Source organism: Eutrigla gurnardus (assembly GCF_963514095.1).
Source record: "Eutrigla gurnardus genome assembly, chromosome: 8".
Classification (NCBI taxonomy): domain Eukaryota; kingdom Metazoa; phylum Chordata; class Actinopteri; order Perciformes; family Triglidae; genus Eutrigla; species Eutrigla gurnardus.
Window position 1 is genome coordinate 27,257,545 of NC_139922.1, and position 7,451 is coordinate 27,264,995.

Consider the following 7,451-nt stretch of genomic DNA (forward strand, 5'->3'; position numbering starts at 1 on the left):
TAAAATACGCAATAAACAGCGACGGAGAGCGAGCTTTGCAGAGCTGGATGATCGTTTTCTCCACGCGGCTCTCCCTTCCGCCGAGCCGAGCGGCCTCCACGTCTCCAGCTGAATGGAGGGGGAGTTGTCCCCGTGCATTACAATGACATTCAGGCCCCCATTCATTCAGCCACTGTCTAACGGTCTTTGGACAGCAAATGCACCCCCATCGGGGGGTCGCAGCCCCCTCATTACACCCCCAATCCCAACACCCCCCACTATAGCCCCCCAACAAAAGAGAGAGGAGAGTCGGCCCCAGTTGTGCGAGCTGCGGCCCCTGGACTTTTTTTTTTTTTTTTAAACATTTTTTTTTTAGGCTGGGAAAATATTCCTGTGCATTTGAATTATATGAAGTTTAACGTTGAAATGCATGAAAGTGTTTCCAAACAAATGTTTAAGTTGAGCATCTTTAATTAAATGCGCCAGAATCCCAAAGTTGGCGCTAAATAAAAACTATGGTGCGCATAGCTGCACCTCGTTGCTTCATTATCCGTCTCTCCATGTACATACAGTACAATTCCGTGCAAAGCAATTATTTAAATTAAAAATGCACACGCGCCTTTTCTATTTTTTTTTTGCAGCCGAACACGTCGAAACAAAATGATAAAACCTTTAAAATAAAAAGACATCAATAATGTAAATATTTGCGTAATTAAAATGGTGATTTTCTTCTTTTTTATTTTTTAAAAGCGTAGTTCTGTGAACTTCAAACACCAGTCAGCTCGTCTCATTTCTGCCACGTCTTCACGCCAATTCCCCTTTCTGATACTAATACTTCTAAATGATTCTTATTAATAGTAATAATAATAATAATAATAGTGATAACAATAAAATATAAAATAAATCGGGGCATTGTTGGAGGATTTCTCCCGGTGTGGAGAGCCAACTTTCCCAGGGAAATCATACCAATTTCCGAAATGCAGTTGAAGGCCCGAGTAGGCACAGCTGGGCATCTGCTTATGGCCCATTCATCGGGGATGTGGAGGTCAGTGTGTGTGTGCGTGTGTGTCTATAAGCTCGTTATGCAGATGCAGAGTTTATTACCGGACAGCGAGTCGTTCATCACGTGACCAGAAACTTTTTCTGCGTAAACTTTTTTTTAATTATAGTTTTTACCCATTAGAGTGTATTATATTAACGTTCATATAAGTTTTACTTTTTCTAAAATATTTTGTGCTTCTTTTCTTTTTTAGTTTTGCATGCAGCTCAGCAGACGTCACACTGAGGAAGAGCTGAGGAGGAGGAGGATGAGGAAGAAACAAAAGGGTGATGGTGAGCTATTCTTAAATGCATTTCCTTTAAAAACAGACTGAAGTTTCTCAAAGAGGAAATAAACAAATCTCCGGTGCATTTTTCCCCTAAACCTCCCACACTTTCATACCTCACCGCTGCTTGTTTGGAGAGCCATATAAAGAGGTGTAATTTTGCAAACATTTCTTAAGTGCAGAGAGCCAGAAGGACCCTCCAGTATTGTCCCGGGAGAGAAAGAGAAACACGTTGACAAAGGAATCCATTGTTCCCGCTGAACAATTCAAGGGGCCTAGTAAGCTGTCCTCCACGATCAGGCAGCCGGCCGCTGATTTGAATGCATGGGGCCCCTCCGAGGAGAAATGGTAATATACGGCCACATATCACAAACAGGAGCCTATGTTAAAGCTGCCGAGTCCTGTATACAACACACACACACACACACACACACACACACACACGCACGCACGCACGCACGCACGCACGCACGCACGCACGCACGCACGCACGCACACACACACACACACACACACACACACACAGAGTTGGAAGCTGGAAGTTTGAGGAAAAACTTTGATGCCATGATGCGTTCCACCTGCTCTCAGAATGAACTTTAGGTTTTATTAGAGCCGCAGTAAAGGTAAAGTGTGTGTGTGTGTGTATATATATGTATATATATATGTATATGTGTGTGTATATATATGTATATATATATGTATATGTGTGTATATATATATATATGTATATACAAATTATATTAAATAATCATATTAGTAATCTGCTAAGCATTTTATCTGTTGTCATATAAAATTAGCAGAAATCAGAATTAATATATATTCTAGTCTCCCTCTATTAGTTTAACTGTTTCTGGGTTCCTGAGCTGAAATATGATGATGGCTAATAAAGTTAAAGCTTACTCTGCACCTCAACCGTCGGGTTTCATTTTAATTATTTTTAAATTAGTTTTCAGGTGCTCACAGTTTTCCAGTTTAATTTAATTTAATTTAATTTAATTTAATTTAATTTAATTTTGTACAAGAACTGCATTCATGTATTAAAATGTCAGGTATTTTATAAACCCGGAGAAACCCAGACAAAATTAGATCAAATTCAGTAGAAAAACGTGTGTGTGTGTGTGTGTGTGTGTGTGTGTGTGTGTGTGTGTGTGTGTGTGTGTGTGTGTGTGTGTGTGTGTGTGTGTGTGTCATCAAAGTTGTACCTAAAGTCAGTTTTGTGCGTTGAAGAAGACGCACAAAGTGGAAAGGACAGGAAATCTGAAATGTCACTGTTTATCAGGTCACGAGGAAAATTACACAGGGGGTTTGATGAGAGGTGGACTCACACACACACACACACACACTACACACACACACACACACACACACGCACACACACTTTTTATGTCGTCCACAGCAGCATCTCATTTGGATGTGTTCTGGACTCGTGGACTTTGGCCCCGCGCCTCGTGGACTCGCATATCAACAACGTGGAGGCACTCCACCGGCGAGCATCGGCACTAATGTGAAGGTCCTTGACTCACTCTGATAAATGTCATGAGCTGTTTGCATTGATCTGTTTGTGACAGTAGCCGGGTCATTATCCCGCCTGTTTCTGTACGTTTGAAGGCCGGGTTGAACTCTCCCCAAGTGTGTGTGTGTGTGTGTGTGTGTGTGTGTGTGTGTGTGTGTGTGTGTGTGTGTGTGTGTGTGTGTGTTTTTATCCAAATGTGTAATAAGTGTGCTAACAGCAGAGTGAAGCTCAGGATCGATATCTCCGAAGAACGAGTGGATTTAGATTGGAGTGGTGTTTGCTGATGTTCACGCGTGTGGAGACGCTCGGCGACTTGAACGCCACAGATTGATACATAAGTGGTGCAAAATTGACTCGAGCGTGCATTCGTCCATCTCAATAAGTCCTCCGGTGCATGCATGTTAGCGTGTTGAAGCTCTCTCACACACACACACACACACACACACACACACACACACACACACACACACTGAAGCATTAACTTGCCTCCATAGATATTCATTACTTGCTGTTGTAAAACAAGTCAAATTCCAATGAGGGCTAATACTTTGTGTAGCAGAGAGTTTTTTATTATTATTTTGGTATTCCACTGAGACGCAGAGCGGAGGTGACACCGTTCTGCAGAGGTGAGTTGTTTCTTTATTACACAAATCCTGCATGTCAGCCGTTGGACGTGAAAACAAAACCAAAAAGCTCACGTTTAACCTCCTTCAAAGCGCTGCTCTTACCGACGCTCATTCAGGGCCAGCTGATGCTGGTTTAAAGGTGCATGTGGAGGCGCACAAAGGAGCACAAGTCCTTCTTTTACTCTTTCTGGCACACACACACACACAAACACACACACACACACAGCATGCAAACCTGCAACAATTCAACACCAAAATAAAACCCAGAGTTGTGTTTTTGCTTCTCCACACACTGTGACTAAACCTTTGACGGGAGGACAGATAAGTGGAGCAGGCGGGGATTATGAGGCACATTTAACACGTGGAAACATAATGTATAATTCTATCATCATTGCATTCATATTGTTTAATATTTTTAATATGTTTTATTTTGAAAATCTGCTCCTTTTTCTCTGTGTTTTTGCTGATATATAATTAGAATCAAAATGTATTATGCCACACTAACCACATAGCCTCACCCCGCTGACCTCTCCCCTCCCCCAACACTTTTTCTTTCTCTCTTTTTTTTTTTTTTTTTTTTTGCAGATGGGGTAGGCCCCAGTCGAGAGGTTTTGGGCGTCGGAGCATCAGAGAGGTTTTGCATACAGCTGTATTCAAGTCTGGGGCAACTGATGGAGGGTTATGGAAATGTATGGAGAAATCTAACATTTGACATAATTTAATAAAGTGTGTGTGTGTGTTTCAGGTCAAGATAACAGACAGTTCAGACCCCCACCCGATGCAGAAGGGAGATCCTGTGTGAGATGGATGGATGCTAAATGCTAACTGCTAATCGTCTCTGCTGTGTCGGAGGAGATGCTTCCAGAAGAACGCGTCTTCAAGTCCACGATACGGTTAGAGGTATAGATGTGTTGTTGTTGTAATACATTTCCATAACGTATCGCAGCCTAATATTGAACTATGACTCCTGAGAACTTTTCTTGAATTCCCAAAGAACTTTGTGGTGTTTTAGATGACAATAATGCGGCTGGAGATAAAGTTGATGAGGTCGTACGGCGAGGTCACGGCTCAGACTCAGCCTCCTCGTATTGTTGCGGGTCTAGTGAGGATCTGTTTAGTCCCCCACAAGAAGATTAGAGCTGATTGGGTTTATTGACCGGCCTCCGCCGCGGTTATCAGGGCGACTCTCGGAGCACCGAGCTTTTGTCTCGGCCTCATTGTCCCCCCCCCCCCCCACCAGCAGAAACCCCCTCGCTGATATGAATTTGACATGACAGTAAAGTGCCAATTATGTACATACATGCAACGCCCTGCTCCCTTTCAGCTCCGCGTGGAGAAGGAGGGAAAAAAGGCAGGGAGGTGAGGAAGAGATAAGGTGATGGAACATCTTGAAGGGTTTTTTGGCGAGGGGGGGGGGGGGGGGGGCTGGATTAATTTGCTGCGAGAAATCAGGAGTCGGTTATTTTTCCTGAGCCTTATGTCGTCAATAAAACACGCTGAAACATCGATGAGTGATGAAGAGGTTACACAAGGCTTTTTTTCTGGTTTCTACCAGCTGGCCTGTCGTATCTTATCAGCCTCATCTGTGATGGACGATCAAGGGTTTACTAAATTACACAAAACATCCTTATTATTACACTGTTTGTCATTTTTAACGCAGCAGCGTTTTATTTGACTCGTTAGATTTACCTCCATCGGGCCGCTAGCTTGATTTGCTTGAAACTTACGTCTGATTATAAATCTATAATGAAGTTTTGCATGCTTTATATAGACTATACACATCCTCATGAAATATAAAGTGTGTGTGTTTGCAGGTGTGTGTGTCTGTGTGTGATTCGGCCAATAATTGGAATCAAAGTCGGAAGCTTTGGGTGAGTCTGTTTTCCTAATTCCCCCTTCTTCTTTTTTTTTTCTTCCTCTTTTATGTACTCGTCTTGGGGGAAGAGAAAAAAAGGTGTTAAATCATCTAAATCATTCCCTGGCTATTATATCCAATTAATGCCTCCTCATGGTGTTTTATTGTGTTATAAACTGCTATTGCTTGTGGTTCAGCAGACAAACACAATGTGTGTGTGTGTGTGTGTGTGTGTGTCGGTGCTGTGCTGGGGAGGGACGGAGGGAGACTTGGCCACTGCCCACGGGGGCCCGGCCACTCTAAATCAGTTAGTTTTGGAGGAGATCCTAGTCGGCTTTTTAAGAGGGTCCATTATAGGCTTGTTAATGCCTCAGCCGAGGGGGAAACACTACTAACTGCACTCAATTCTCCATGCACTCAGTGTCCCTCTCCCTCTCTCTCTCACACACACACACCTGCACACACACACGCCCATTTTCTTCTCCCTCCTCGCGCTGTTTCCCCTGAGATGTGTGTGTTGTCGTCGCTGTGTGGTTTCCTACACACTCGACACACACTTTCCTCCGTCCCCTCTTTCCTGAATTTCACGGGGTTTTTTTCAGGCCTCGACTGAAAAGTAACACGATATCACAAAGTCCAGAGTGTTTTTCTTTGCATTGATCCGTGTGCACGCTTGGTCTGAATGCAGCTATGACCGTGTGTGTGTGTGTGTGTGTGTGTGTGTGTGTGTAAAACGTGTTAAGTAGATGGAGGCAGTTCTTTTGAAGAAGCGTTTTGGAGCCTGTCGGGGGAATTTAGCAGTGTGTTATTGCATATTTAGGACAGCGTGTGAGGGTCTTTTGAGGGAGTGTGTGTGAAATTTGTATTCGCACCATAAGTGTGAAGCAGCTTAGTTCATTTGTGACTGAGAGAAGATACCCAGAGAGGACTCAGAGCCCGACCCGTCCCCAGAAACCAATAAAAGACCTACAAAGTTCACAGAGGAACAAATGCTCGGCGGTTACGGATCCCATCCACTGTTTTCATCCGTATCCGGCTCTCCTCTCCTTTTCATCCAACTTGTAATATTTTCTTTTCATGCTTTTTTCTTCTTCTCCGCCATCATGGTCACGGCGGCGGCGGCGGCTTTGTTCTGCTCCCCGGGTCTGGCAGCATACACTTCGACCGCCACACCTGAGGTGCAAGCTAATGTCCTCCATCTCTGCATTCTGAACCGTCGTCAAGGAAAGGTGCCTCTCGGTTGCCCTGGAAACCATGCCTCCCAGCATGCTTTGTGTGAGTGACAGGAGGAAGGTGTGACAGAGCGAGAGCTTTGTGTGAGTGGACATCTTGTGAGCTCAGAAGCCTTAAGCCTTTTCATATTCGTCCATGTACAACTGAAAATATTCTTATTGTGATGATTAATATTAATTAGAGGTCATTCATTTAAATTTGTGCAGGTGGAAAGACTTAAATATTTGTTGCAATCATCTTCCATGTTCTAATTCTGATTCTCTGGGGGGGTCGGGGATCGGGGGGGGGGGGGGGGGGGGGGTTCAGATTGTGCAGCATCACTTTGAGGGGAGTGAGCAGGATAAGTGGCTGCCATGATTGGTTACAGCAGCGGCGGCGGCCGTGTTCATCCCGCCCCCCTCTGTGGCGACTCATGCGAGACGCTTCAAGAGTGTGTGTCCTCCCCCCCGCATGTGTGTGTGTGTGTCTGTGTCCACAGACTGTAAATCTCCTCTTTCTCCTTCAAAACTTAAAGTATCTTCATATCTGTGTGTGGAGAAAAGGTCAAGTGTGCTCGACTCCATCGAAGGTGCCATGTTTGATATTCGGAGCGTTCATAAAACAGCAAGCAACCGCCTTCCCTCGCCTTCCCTCGCCTTCCCTCCCCTTTTCTCGCCTTCCCTCGCCTTCCCTCGCCTTCCCTCGCCTTCCCTCGCCTTCCCTCCCCTCCCCTTCCCTCGCCTTCCCTCCCCTTCTCTCGCCTTCCCTCGCCTTCCCTCGCCTTCCCTCCCCTTCCCTCGCCTTCCCTCGCCTTCCCTCCCCTTCCCTCGCCTTCCCTCCCCTTCCCTTCCCTCACCTTCCCTCCCCTTCCCTCCCCTTCCCTCGCCTTCCCTCCCCTTCTCTGGCCTTCCCTCGCCTTCCCTCGCCTTCCCTCCCCTTCC